The sequence below is a fragment of the Gracilinanus agilis genome, chromosome 2, assembly GCF_016433145.1.
Source record: "Gracilinanus agilis isolate LMUSP501 chromosome 2, AgileGrace, whole genome shotgun sequence".
Taxonomy (NCBI): Eukaryota; Metazoa; Chordata; class Mammalia; order Didelphimorphia; family Didelphidae; genus Gracilinanus; species Gracilinanus agilis.
Genome location: NC_058131.1, coordinates 617937209 through 617950886, shown reverse-complemented (window position 1 = coordinate 617950886; position 13678 = coordinate 617937209).

Sequence of the window (13678 nt, the reverse complement as noted above, 5' to 3'; positions counted from 1 at the left end):
GTCTTAGGGATAATTAGAGTCATATAAATACTAAAATTATGCTAGTTTGAATTTTAAAGGCAAAAGTAATTCTGAATTTATTATGGAAAGTGAAGAGTTTTCTCACATAATTGGTCTTGGAAATATGTTTCAGAGGTGAATTCTAGACACAAATGCTGATACTTAGAAAAAGAGGTAGATCTTAGTTCATAAGAGGTCTCAGAAATATAGAAGCTATGTGATTCCAATCACATTACTTAACTATTTTTTAATATTTAACATTAATCTTTATTTCAGTTTCCTCATCTAGGTAATAGTGGCATTTACTTCCCTGGGATTTTGTGAGGACTAAATGAGATCATAATTGTAAATCACAGTGCCTGTCACATAGTATATGCTATGTAAATTTATATACTATTATTATATTCTTTGGATCTCAAGGTTCTGTTTGTACTTAGGGAAATGATCATTCATTTTTAAAAAAACTTGGTAAAAATATAAAAAAAATTCTACAAGAACACTATTCTTATACCTCATTGAGTTAGGGAGTTTATCCTGGGTTTTCAAAGATCAGTGGAGCTCTGCCAAAGTCTTCAAGGATTGAATCAATGACATAGTATCTATGTTTTATCAAGAATTAATCTAGTGAATTATAAGGTCTAATTATTAAGAATTGTCCACTAGTTGATTTGTTTTATTTTGTTTTGGTTTTTTGGGGGGTATTAAAGTTGGGTGCTTGGTTCAGAGAACAAACCCTATATAAACAGATGAAAATACACAATGGCCTCCAATCCTATATTACTCTCCTAGAAAAATCTATCAACATTAATTTTACTGAATGCCTTTTTAGAAATGAATTAATTTTAGAACAGACCTATCTTATCTCCTTCTCAGTTCTTCCCCCCAGCCTTGACCTATGTTGAGAAAGCAAGAAAAAAAAATCTTTCTTATAAATATATATTGTTAAGAAAAAACAAATCCATCAATGGTCATTAAAAAATTCCTTCAATGGTAAAAGAAATAGTCATTCTGTATTATGAATCAACTCTACATCTGGAGGTGGATAGCATGTTTCATCATAAGTCTTTTGTAATTATGATAGATTATTACTGTTTCTGAGTCCAAGTTCCAAAATTTTTTAAAATTGTTATTAAATATAATATTTATTGTGATTACATAAAGTTTTTGTTTATTTCACTTTGCATCAGATCACACAAGTTTCAGTAGATTTCTCTGAAATCATTCCCTTCATTATTTCTTTGAGCATAATATATTCCATAACTTTCACATACCGTAATTTATCCTGTCAGTATCCAAATATTTGGAACATTCAGTTTCTAATTGATTCCCGCTGCAAAAAGAGTTACTATTATTAATTTTTGGGTTTTATTTTTGTTTTGGATTGTGAAGAGTAAAAATTCTGAGAGACTGGGTTCCAGGTAAGAAAAATCAATTTATTTATTAGGCTAGCAATAATCAATAAATTATTGGTCAGTAATCTCTATTGGTGATCAAAGACAAATTCATTCAACATTTTGACATCTCTCAAGTGGTGAGTATCTAATGAGGAGATAGACTGATATTTTCTAGTCCCTCCCTGATCTCCTCAAAATGAAGGGGAAAATCTTATGAGTGATCACAAGACTCCAGTACCCTTGCTAATCTAGATGAAGAAATTAAATTAGGCCTAGCCAAGACTGACTTTGCTCCTTTCATCCCAATGGGAGAATCAAGAATGACCATTGGACATCTCTGGCCAAAACTAATTTTTTTTTTTTTTTTGCTAGACAAGATGAAGCTTATATTATCAATCTTAATTATTCCAATTTTAGAAACTATTCTGGGCAGAAAATATGATGGCATACCTAGAATTGTCAGGACAAAGAAATGAAAATTTTCAATTGGATTGATAAACCTAATGTTACAGAGTCCTATTAGAGATCAGATAATAGAGTATTAAGAACAAATCTCAAGATTATGGATCATTTTTTTTTCTTTCTTTAATCTCTTTAGAGGCATAGGCAAAGTGGGTCTATAGTTTAATAGCTTTTTAGGCATAGTTCCAAATCACTTTCCAGAATGGCTGGACTAAATTCATAGCTTTACCAAGAGTACATTAATGTACCTGGTTTTCCATAGTCCTTTGACCATTTTGTCATTTTCCTTTTTTTTACCAATATCTCTAATCTGATGTCTGATGGATACAAGGTAGAACCTCAGAATAACTTTAAGTTGCATAAAATAGTATTTTTGTATATGGCTATTAGTAGTTGTGTTTTTTTTCCCTGTGAAACCTACTTGTTCATATCTTTTGACAATTTACCAGCTGAGGAATACAAAATTTAAGCAAGTTTACCATATAGATTAGAAAAGATGATTAGAAAAACATTTACTACATTTCCCCTCATATACCTACCTCTCTCCGTTATAGCACAATTTATTTTGTTTGTGGAAAAAGATTTTTTATATCAAAATTTACCATTTTCACTTCAGTAATTCTTTCTACATCACTAAGTGTTACTCTTTCCCTGTCTATAAAAGTGGCTTGTAATTTTTTCCATACTCTTCCAATTTGATGTCACCCTTTATGTTTAAGTCATGTACCCATTTGGAATTTCTCTTGGTATATAGGAGATGTTTGTATAAACCTAGATTCTACCAAATTGTTTTCTGAATTTCTCAATATTTTTTCTTGAGTTCTATCCTCAATAATGTGTACCTCAAATAAATGGCAATCTTTCAGTTTATCCAACACAAGAATATTCTGTTTGTCTCTTTCTATACATTTTATACCCAATCTATTCCACTGATCAATCTCTCTGTTTCTTTCCCAATAAAAAAGTTCTAACCGAATACAAAACTGATTATTACTTTGTAGTATAAATTTGTGCTTGGCACTGCTAAATCCCCTTTTTTCTCACTTATTTTTTCATTAATTCTCTTAAGATCATTCACTTTTCCTTCTACCAAATAATTTTTTTATATTTTTCAACTTTATAAAAGTAATTCCTAGATTATTTGACTAGCTAGAAGTTATTGAGTATATTAATTTAGGGAGGATTGTTATTTTTATTATGCATATTTGTCCTGTATAGCAGCTAATATTTCTTTAATTATTTAGATAAATCTTGATTTGGGTGGGGTATTTTTAGTAGTTGTGTTCATATAGTCTACATCTTTGCAAGTAGTTTATCAAGTTTGTTATATTTTTATGGTTATTTTAAGTAGAATTTCTCTTTTAACTTTTCTTTCTAAATTTTGTTGGTAATATACAGAAATGTTGTTGATTTATTTGGTTTTATTTTTAACCTGAAGCCTTACTAAAATTATTTTAATTATTTTTTAGATGACTCTCTTGGATTTTCTAATTAACCTATCATATCATCTGCAAAAAGCAATTATTTTGTTTTTTCTTGGCCAAGGATTATTTCCTTCATTTATTTTTTTCTAGTTTTATTGGTCTAGCTAGTATAACGCAATGTTGAAAAGTAATTGTGTTCATGAAAATCATTGCTTTACCCCTGATTCTATTAGAAAGGCCACTTGTGACTTATAATTTTGAGGAAAGATTCCTTTATCCCTATGCTTTGTAGTGTTTGTTTGTTTGTTTTTTTAACAAGAATTTGTGTAATTTTTTTCTGGATTTGCTGTTATGAAAATTATTTTTGTTCTTGTTATTAATGTGGTCAATTATATTATAGCTTTCCTTTTATTTTACCAATCTAATATTTCTAGTACATACACAAAATAATCATAGTGTATAATCTTTGTGATATGTTGCAATAGATTCCTTCCTAATATCTATCTAGATTTTTTAAATACTCATTTGGAATATTGATCAGAAATTTATCTTTTTTTACTCTTGAGTCATATACAGAATAGTATTAATTTTTCTTTTTAATTTTTAAAAATAGTTTATATAATATTGGACTTAAATATTTTTGAAATGTTTGATAGAATTTGCTTTTAATCCATTTATTCTTGTTCCCCACTTCAACTCTGCAGGTTCATTTATGTTTAATTCAATATCTTTTTTCCCTAATATTGGGTTCTATTTCTTGTTCTATTAGTATGAGAATTTTATGTTTTTGTACAGACCCATCCACTTCATAGAGACTGTCAACCTTATCACTATCTAGTTGGGAGTAATAGTTCTTAATAAACTCTTTGATTGGTTGGAAATTCATTTATAAATTTTTGATATACATTTTTTCTGTCTTTTTGAAAATCAAGTTCATAATGTTTCATATATTTTATTTTTTTCATTTATGGTAATGTTGATGAAGATGATTATCTACTATTTGAATAGTAATTACTATATGACAACACCATGGCAAGCAATTAACAATTATCACATTTAAAACACAAAACAGCTTTGGAGGGGATATTATTATCACCATTTTACAAATGAGGAAACTAAGGCAATCAGAGGTTAAATGATTTTCCTAAGGCATGTATCTGGTAAATATCTTAGGATATATTTTAATTAAATTTTTGATAATTAGATTAAGTCTACACTGCCCATCTTTAGATTTAATCACCAAAGGTGAAAACACCTCCAATTCTGGGAGGTCCATAACACATGTGTGCTAGAGTAGGTGACAAATCAGAATCAACTGACTGGTCCCTAAGCAGTACTATGAGAAGTATCTATTGTGATTGTACATGCAAATTAGGAAGGAGGCACAGGAAGTGATGCAGAAGTAACCCCTTTAAAAGGAGAAGGTCCTCAGTCAGCAGGGGTCTTTGGTGGAAGAGACTATCTGGTGATGGACCTCTTCTGGTTCATGGAGGAGTGTTGGAATACTGAGACCCTGGTGAGACTGCTTTAAATATCTTCTTTGAATTCCATGTGGTGAGTTAGAGACTGATTGGATCTTCCTGAACTTCTCTTAAGAAAATTCTTTTAGTAGACTCGGTGAAAGAAGTTTTGCTCTATTCACCTCTGGGCCTCTGGCCCTCTAACTCTCAGATGAGGGTTAAGATCTACCTGGATTAATTAGAGGATGATAGTAAATTACCTACTGGGTTGGCTTCTTATTTCCTTATTTCCTCTCTCCTTAATTGTAAATAAACTTCCATAAAAGTCAATTTTGACTTGAGATCATTCTTAATTAAGGATTGATAATTATTCAATCCTCTGGCAACCATCTTTTAATATATTGAACCCATAAAACCTCCCTTTCCCCCTTACAAGGTCTTCCTGACTTCTGATCCAGCACTTCATCTTGTGCATCAGCTAACTGTTCCTGAAACCTGCTTCTAGTTTTACTTATTAATTCACTGGGTTTGTTTTGCTTTAATTTTGTTAATCTTTTTTTTTTATTTTAAGATCTTATTTTTCTTTTTATGTGGATATTTTAAATTCCATGCCATTCTAGGATAATTTAGTTATATGCACAACTATTGACCTTCTTTATCTCTCTTTAATTGATTTAAGTGTTTACAGACATATTTTCCCTCTCTAAGGATAGTTTTGGCTCCATCAACAAAATTTGGTATGATATCTCATTGCTGTTATTGTCTTTAATGAATTTATTTATAATTCCATTGATTTGTTCTTAACTTTTAATCATTGCCTTGTGGTTTATGAGAGATCCTTTTATTATTTCTAATTTTTGAGATTTATTTATGAGGTTTTATGCTCTAATATGTGGTTAATTTTTTTGAAGATGATAAATTCTTCTCAGAAATATGTATTCTTTAGTGATCAATAATATCTAAATTTAAAAAAATCTTTGCAGGTTTTCACTTTTGGGGATTTTTTTGGTAGATTTATCTAAGTATAAGGAACATAAATTGAGGTACTTGACTATAATAGTTTTACTGTCTATTTTTCACTATAAGTCATAACTTTTCTTCTACGTCTTTAGATGCTAACCCATTAGATGCATATATCTTTAGTACTGATATTAATGTGTTTTTCCTGACACCTTTCAGCAAAATGTAGTTTACCTGTTTTTCCCTTAAGTCTTTATTTTATTTCATTTGAAGCATTTTGAAGCTGGAACATAATACATTTTTGATTTAAGCCATATATTTTAACCCTATGTTCATCTTTCCATTTTAAGGGTATTTCTACTAAATAGCATATTGTTGCAGTCTATTTTATAATCCATTAAGATATTCTCTCATTTTATTAGTGATTCCATGATATTCACAATTATGTCTCCCAACTGAACATTTCTTTCCATTCTGTTTTTTTTATATATTTCCTTCTTTTTATTACCTAAGTTTTATCTACTTCTAAAAATAGAGATAAAAGCATTTTCTCCAAAAGTATAACCCCCCAAAAAGTGTATTGTTTACTAACTTCCTCTACCCAAGCCAAGTAATCGGCATTATGAAATAATCTGCTAACATCTTTTCTTTGAAACATCGCCTATACCCTGATCTTTTTGCCTCCAACTTGAAGGGAAAAGTGCTTATCTACAGAAACAAAATATTTTAAATCATTTCAAAGAGTCAAATATAAGTCTGAATGTTAAGGATTCTATTAATTTGGGCCTCTGGACTATTATGGTTGCATTTATCAATTTTGCTTTTCATAAACTTCACAAAACAGAAGAGAATAGGTGCCACAAAGTCCTGAAGACAATTATACTGCCCTTAGCCTAAAAGTGGAACCAATTGTTTAAACAGAAAAATTAAGCTTTCTGTCTCCTTTGTGAGAAAAGAAAGGAGACCAGGTAAAAACAAGGTGATACATAAATGATGTTAAGCTTTTCTACTTCAAGAGATAAGAGTACCTCTCTCCACAGGACCAACTGCCAGTATTACACTTATCTATAAGGAAGTCTTGAGAGACTTTGTCAAATATCTTGATGAAATCCAAATATTCCATGTCTCCCTAATTTTCTTCATGTATCATTCTATTAAAGTCTGTCAAAAAAGAAAAATGATATTGGTGTAGTGGAACTTTTTTCTTGGAAAATCCATGCTGTTACAGAGAGGTTAAGTTTCTCTTTCCAAGTACTCAAGAAACCACCAGTTTAATAATATATTCCACAATTTAATAAGAAATTAATAGGAACTTTCACTGCATGTAACAATAGTAAACCTAATTTACATGCAAAGGCATGCAAAATATTTGAACATTAACATTCCGTCTTTTGTCATCCTTGCCAATTTTCTAGGTCTGATGTAAAAAAAAAATGAGTTGTTATAACATGTATTTTTTTTTATTTAAGATCATCTTTTATATAGTTATTAGTTGCTTGCAATTATAAGAAATAAAATGGATATAAAAGGATAGATTTAAAAATATTATGGTTTTTAAAGATTTATTAATAGCCATTAGAAAAATGAAACCACATGCCATATTAAGAGTTAGTTTCAAAGACCCTCCATTTACCTCCACCAACATCCCTTCATTACTCACCTAATCACTTTACTTCTCCTTATACCAAGATCGCCTATTCATTCTCTTAACTCAGCCATCACCCTTTATCCCTGTTATTCCTCCCCATTATCAACATTTGGCCTTACTTCTTTATAACATGCTTTAGCTGGAAAAGAGAGCGCCTTCCAAGCACTTCCAAGCACTTCCTTTTTATTCTTCTCTTTATGTCATAATACTTCTTGTCTATGTGATTACACAAGAGGAATCATGGGAAATGTAGTTTGAAAGAGCCCTAAATGTCCACAGGAAGTTTAGATCAGGGATCTCAGAATTAATTCAAGAACTCCCAAATTTCCAATACCACACAATGCTTCTTTAGATGTGTTTTGCTTTTTTCACATTTTTTGACCATGTTTTCCTTGTTAAATGACTTGGTCTAGGACTTCGTTTTCCAGAGCATGGAAAGAACCATATTATGTACATCAAAACAATGATTAATAATGACAAAAACTGAATATTATCATATATATTACTTTTATGGTTTGGAAAGCACTTTTCAGATGATGAATTGGGAACTTTTATTACATAAATCAGTTTCTGGAGAAAAAAGCTTGCTTTTTTTTTTCCCTATGTTCTGTCTCAATACCAAAGTAATCTTGGGCAATTCAATTAATCTTTCTGAATCTCTATTTCCTTATATGTAAAGTGAGAGAAGTACCCTACAAATCCCTTCCACCTCCATTTTTATGATCTTATGATTCTATGGTCTTTTGTGTTGTGAATTTACCAAGAAGAAAAAAGAGCCCAGCTTCCTGAATTATAATAAGATGTCTATCACTCATCATAGGATCATAGTTTTAAAGACAGAATATATATTTTTGTTCATCTAGTTTAGAGGTATCAAAGATGGCTAGTGGTCCAGATGCTACCTTAACACTCCTGAATGCAGCCTGAGCCAAATTAAAATGTAATTGTAAAAATATCTAACAAAAATAGATTTAAAAAAATTTGTTTTTCAGTCATGTCTGGCTCTTGATGACCTCATTTGGGGTTTTCTGGGCAAAGATGCTAGAATAGCTTGCAATTTCCTTTCCCAGCTCATTTTACAGATGAGGAAGAGATGAGGACTAGAACATCAATAATATTAATGTGTGGTTTTCTAAGTCAATATGCAATCTAAAGGGATCCTTGTGTATGGTTTAGTGGTCCCTACTTTCTACTTGTGTTTGACATCACTTCTCTAGTTCATCTTCTATATTTCACACATGATGAAGCTAAGATCCAGGTTTAAGTGCCTTGCCCAAGGACTCAGAGTTAACAAGTGGCAAAAAACCCTTCAGGCTGTACCTACCTATGATATTCTGAAACAACCAGGATTCTAAATAGTGATATATTGAGAAGCCACCATTATTATTATTGTTATTATTTTCAGCAGGATGAGCAGTACACAATGCTCACTGATTGTTCCTACTTCACTAAATTTTCTAGTGGATGTGGCATCAGGTAAACACAGCCTCAGCAATGTGTTGATGGGTATAAGAGATCCAAAGTGCATATTGATTAAAGCTCAATTAAAAGAAAACAAGGTTTTAAAATCAAGGAGGAAAGTGTTCAGAATTTAAGTGATGTGGGATTGCATTGAACTCAAAGGATTTAAAATAATTTGTCATGTTCTTTGTGCCTTCATTGTGACCGATGTTACCCATAATTTAGTAGAGAAACAAAGGGAATATTGTCTCAGTATGCTATAGATATCAGATTATTTATAGTGAAATGTTTATTTTTAAGGGAAGAATATTTTTTTAGGTATAGATTTTTTTCTCATTTTATCTTTTAGTATCTTTATAGTTTGGGGATCATTATTAGAACTTGTCTGATGCCCGTCTGAAAATACTTTTTTAGTCGCAGATGCATAATTATAATCAATTGACTCAGATAAACCACCTTATCATGGCACAGTCACTTTTTCACATGATCCCCCAGAATATGGATTAATGTTAAGAAAAAGGTACCAAGAGTCAGATGTTTCTTCCATTTCCATGGTCAGTGTTAGTGAGATACAATGGAAATAACCCAAAACCTGTAGTCAGGGGACTTCAAATTCTGCATCTCTTGCTTGCTGTCCCTGAGATCTTGGACAAATTGCTTCAGCTCACAGGACTTCAGTTTCCTCTTATTTATGATAAAGTGATTGAGAGTATTTCTCTATGGATTCCTTTATCTTTAAATCCATAGATTTGGAACTAACAGAGAACTTAGAGACTATCAAGTTCAATATCTTCATTTTACAGATTAGGCAACTGAGGAACAATGTATTTAAAAGCTTTACTAAGTGTCATATTGTAAACAAATGCCATTATAGGAGATAAATCCAGGACTTCATGATTCTAGCCACAGTTTCCTATGCTCTTAACTCATTTCTTTTACACATTTGATTCTAAGTATTCCACAGCTATTCAAGTCAGAAGTGACTATAAATTTGCTGGTATCTCTTTTATTTACTTGTGTTCAACATTATATTCTATATTTTCACTTGCATGTCTTTTTTAATGTTCTTCTACCTCACCCAACTATAAATTCCTTGAAGGAAGAGAAAGGCTATATTCATCTTTATATTCCCATTTCCTACCTTCCCACTCATTGTGGGGAATTCAAAAATGTAAGATGAAAAAAAATCTATATGGAGAGATTAGAGATGGATGAAGCAGCTAGATGGCACAGTGGATAGAGTGCCTGGTCTGAAGACAGGAAGATTCATTTTCCTGAGTTCAAATCTGTTCTCAAACATTTAGTGGCTGTGTGACCCTAAGCAAGTAACTTAATCTTTTGTTCTTCCATTTTCCCATCTGTAAAATGGCCTGGAGAAGAAGATTGTAAACCACTCCAATATCTTTCCTGAGACATGACAGAAATGATTAAATAACAAGGGAGAGGAAAAAGGGGAAAAAGGAAAAACAGGAAAAAGAGGACCATAGAGATCATAATAATGACCAGTCATAGCAGGAACCGTATAAGAATGAAACTTTCATGCTAGTGAGACTGTCAGGAGAGCACTGAGGCAGACAACAGCAGGTTTCCAGAGAATGGTGAGTACTGAGATAGCAGAGCAATGATGGTAAATGACAAGGAGGCAGAAACATGGTAGTAAGTCATATGGGACAGTCGTGAGAGACAGAGAAGTAAATTCTGACCTTGACATTTGATGGAACCATAATTAGTATGTACTGGAAGGGAGTATACATGTCTCCTCTGGAGATGGAAGAAAAGAAATTGGAAAGCAAAGGAGGGTATCTTAATTATCTAAGAATTAAGAGTCATTTCTATACCTTTACTGTGTATATAAAACTAGCCCTATGTTCAATACTTTGTGACCCTGAGTGCTTACAAGAAGGCATTAATAGACACATTGGGGGTTCCAACCATATCACAACCTCTATTCAATACCACTGGTGTCTTATAGACTTTAGGATTAAATATGAAATCCTTTATTTGGAGTTCAAAGCCCTTCATTTCTTAGTTATCTCCTACCATTTCACACCTTATACCTGGCAATGTACTCTGGTCTCTTGCTCTTTCACAAAGAGGACCACCTATCTCTTGGCTGTTGGCTCCAGATAGTTTGTTTTTTTTTAAATTTCTATCCTCCTTGCTTGGAATACTCTTCCTTCTTATCTCTACCTACCAACTTCTTTGTCTTTTTTTAATTCCCAACTAAAGTCAATAGGGAACTTTTTCCAGTCTTTCTTAATATTAATTTCTTCCCTCTCTTAATTATTCCCTACTTCTGTATGTAGATTGTAGGTTTTTGGTTCTTTCTTGAGTCCTCAATTAGATGGTTATTTCTTGAAGGCAGGGACTGTCTTCTGACTCTTTTTGACCCTCTTGCTTCATATCATGGCTAGAACAGAGTAGATGCTGAATAAATGTTTATTAACTTACTATTTAAGGAGATTGTCCATATTACCGAGTAGTTCTTTGTGAGATCATATAAGCCAGAAAAGTTGAAAGTCCCCTAAGTTATATCTAGAATATTCCTAATCAAGAGGAAGCTTCTAGTTCAAGATTGGCAAGAGTTATGATTAACAATATCTTAATGCCTTTTCCTTGCTGATACAAGGCCTGCATTAAAAGGGTTTTCTAATATTTGAATTATTTCCCATTGCCATCAAGAGAAAAGAAGTGATAGATTTCTTTTTAAAAGACATTTAGGAAGGATGTTTTTTTTTTAAATTATACTTCATTTTTTTCCAATTACATGTAAAAACAGTTTACAAAAATTTTCAAAAAATATTAAGTCTTTTAAACTGGAAAAAACATAGAACTATTAAAAATCAGAAAAAAAACACTTCTTTAATTAAGGAGAGGACTTAGGCATAATTCCTCAAGGCCTCCACACAGAGCCTCAAGCTACAAACCCACACAGAACCTGGAGACTTCCGCTGCTCTGGCCACCAACCCCCGGGAACACCAAAAGTATTATATTCACAATTCTGAAGAATAAAAGAAATTGGGGGACTCTATGCTGTTTAGGGGACTGAGGACTGGGAGCATAGTTGAATGACTTTACAATGGCTACAAAGCAAAAGAGAAGTCCTAGACAGATTATGGGGAGAGGCTGATGCTTTACAATGGATACAAAAGGGAAAGATCCAGTCCAGAACTGGACTGCCTGGGTAAAGGACTTTGACACAAAGGGAGAAACTGGGAACAAAAAAGGTACTTAACACCGATTTGCTAGCTCCACCTAAACTACTTTAAGGTCTATTCTTAAACCAAAACTTGTGAAGTTGGAGTTTTCCTCAGGGAGAAACTCTCATGTGACAAGGTCAAACTCTTCACTTTCAAGCTAACTAAACTTGGGGGCCTTTCAGATTCCACATGGTTACAGGTTTGGGGTTTCTAGATTCCATATTGACAAGTCTCAAATCCCCCCCCCCCACTATCCCCATTGAGATGGTAAGCAATCTCCTATATATTTTATATGTGTAATCATATTAACCATTTTTCCATATTAATCCTTCTGTGGAAAGAAACTTGAATTAAAAAATTAAGAAAGAAAGTGAAAAAAAGCTTTGTTTAGTCTGAATTCAGACTATCAGTTCTTTTTCTCTGGAAGCATATTTTTTTAATCATGTGTCTTTTGGGATAGTTTTGGATCATTGTATTGTTGAGAATAACTAAGTTATTCACAGTTCATTAAACAGCATTTCTGCCACTGAGTACAATGTTCTCCTGGTTCTGCTTATATCAGTCGGCTCCAGTTTACTGAAATCTTTCCTGGTTTTTCTGAGCTCCTCCTATGTCATTTCTTATAGCACAGTAATATTCTTTTACAATCATATAATATAACTTACTCAGCCATTCCCCAGTTGATAGTTATCCCTTCATTTTCCAGTTATTTCCTCCCACAAAAAGAGCTGCTTTAAAAATTTTTGTACATAGGTCTTTTTACTTTTTGTTTTTTATTTCTTTAGGATAGAAACCTAGAAATAGTATTACAGGGCCAAAGAGTATGTAGTGTTTTATAGCCCCTTGGGCAGAGGGCCAAATTGCTCTCCAGAATGACTGAATCATTTCACAACTCCCCCAATAGTGCATTAGTGTCTCAATTTCCCCACATCCCCTCCAAGTTTCATCTTTTTCCTCTTCTGTAATGATAATATCTATAATGATAATCAATCTGATAATTGTGGGGTGATGTCTCTAGTTGTTTTAATTTGAATTGTTCTAATGAATAGGAATTTAGAGCACTTTTTGCATAACTATAGAGAACTTTAATAACTTTGTCTAAGAATCAGCTGTTCATATCCTTTGACCATTAATGATTTGGGTAATGACTTGTATTGTTATATATTCATCTCATTTCACTCTGTATTTGAGAAATGAGGCCTTTTTTAGAAACTTGTAAAAAATGTACACCATTATGATTGTTTATTACTCTCTAACTTATTTCCCCCTATTTTGCTTCTGACTACCACCTCCCTCAATTTGCCCTCTATTCTATCTGCCATCGCCTACCCCATTCTGATCCCCTTCCCCTCCTAAAATTCTGTAGGGTAAGATAGATTTTTATATCCAAATGATTGTACATGTTCTTCCCTTGTTGAGCCAATTCTGATGAAAGTCTAGTTCACATAGTATCCTTTCACCTTCCCTAACTTCTCCTCCAATGTAAAAGCTCTTTTATGTGCATTTTATTTTCCCTTCCCCCTCCTCCTCTTGCATTCCTTTTTCTCTGTCTTAATTTTTTAAATATCATCCTTTTATATTCACCTCACAACCTTGCCCTCTGTCTATAAATATTTTTCTTCTAACTGCCCTAATAATGATAAAGTTCTGTGGAATTACAAGAATCAT